This window comes from Crocodylus porosus, unplaced genomic scaffold (genome assembly GCF_001723895.1).
Source record: "Crocodylus porosus isolate Cpor-Errol unplaced genomic scaffold, CroPor_comp1, whole genome shotgun sequence".
Taxonomy (NCBI): Eukaryota; Metazoa; Chordata; order Crocodylia; family Crocodylidae; genus Crocodylus; species Crocodylus porosus.
Genome location: NW_017728950.1, coordinates 37,170,144 through 37,171,734, shown reverse-complemented (window position 1 = coordinate 37,171,734; position 1,591 = coordinate 37,170,144).

The window sequence follows — 1,591 nt, the reverse complement described above, 5'->3', positions numbered from 1 at the left end:
ATAGAGATAAATGTGTAAGTGCTTCCTGTATTGAAAAGAGTGATATCATTTGTAGGGTTATGAAAAGTTTCATATGTATCTGGTTCAGATCAATCAATTTCCATTAAGGCAAAACTAAAGAACTGATCAGGGAGAGTTTTGGGGGTTATGGTTAGCTTGGTGAATTTTGCTAAATGTCCCACAACGCTCCCACAAGAGGATTTTAATGGGATCAAGTCACTTTAACTATCTTGTGTGCATCTGGCCCCTGTACCTTAGTTTACCCATCTGAAACATTTGTTTTATTTCTGTGGCTGCTATTCCAATGAGTTTTACATTTTTTTAGTGTTGTGCCCCCTCCCTCTCCCCCACCCAGTGCTTCAAGGATTTTGCAGAGAAGATGCTCATGTCTCATATTTTTCTGTTATGATACCTGGGAGAGAAATAATACTTGAAAAGCCTATGTTCTCTCTGTGCTTCTAATCATATCAGTTTAAAAATATCTTTGTTTAATCCTTTGAAAAAACAAAATATTTTTTTACTGCCACCCTGTGGAACTGCTTATGTCTCTGTACCATGCTGCTAAGTTGCCTTCAGTAAGTTATTCTGTAAGGCAAACTGTGTGTGTTTTATGCATAATTTTAAAATACAAGTAGGTTAAGGTTATATATTTTATTTAAGATTATTTTCCCCTTGGATGTTTCTAAATTTGAATATGTTCTGCCTAATTAGTTACTCAAAGTGGTTTAACATTTACGGTTCTTTCAAATGGCACCGGAACAGAAACATTCCTATTTTAGAATGAACTAAAATTAAAGCCTAAAATATTCCAGGTAATTTAAACTGAATCACATGTAGTTTCCAGATGTACAGATACTGGTTGTTCTTTGATGGTTAGGGGTGAGAAGGAAATGTATTCCTCAATTACATAAAAACCGGAATCAGTTATGTATGTGCAATGTAGAAAAACTTTATGTTGGAATACAGATGTGGATCTTTAAGGACTGGGTAGTTTAAAAAAGACACAAGCAAATTATATCTAATCTGTGGGTGGAGTTGCTATGATTGCATACTAATAACTGGTGAGGGGAAGATAGAAAGAGATGGTTTTATGTATTAATCTGAAGTCAGTCATAAAGTAGTCCAGGGTGGCACCTTAGAGACTAACTGATTGAGAGAGGTATCAGATTTTGTAGGCAACATCCTACGTCTTCAGACTGACTGTGGCTTTGAGTGTGCCCCCAGATAACCATTTTGCTAATGCAGGATAGGATTTTTAAAAGTGACATAAAGGAATTTGACACCCAACATCTGGCGCTTTTCTGCATAGGATCCCACTTGCCTATACAACATGGCATTTTTTTCTTTTTCAGCGGCTTGTTTTCAAGGATGAAAGCTGCACTCTTCCCATAGCGCTCTTTCATGCTTTTTATACTTCACAGCTACTAGCAAAACTTCTGTTAATGTCAATACAAATGGAATTACAGCAAAAAGAAGGAAGGCCTGGTCACAAACTCCTGCAAGACCGTTTCAGGCTGGACATAAGAAAGAATTTCTTTACTGTCCGAGCCCCCAAGGTCTGGAACAGCCTGCCAGCGGAGGTGGTTCAAGC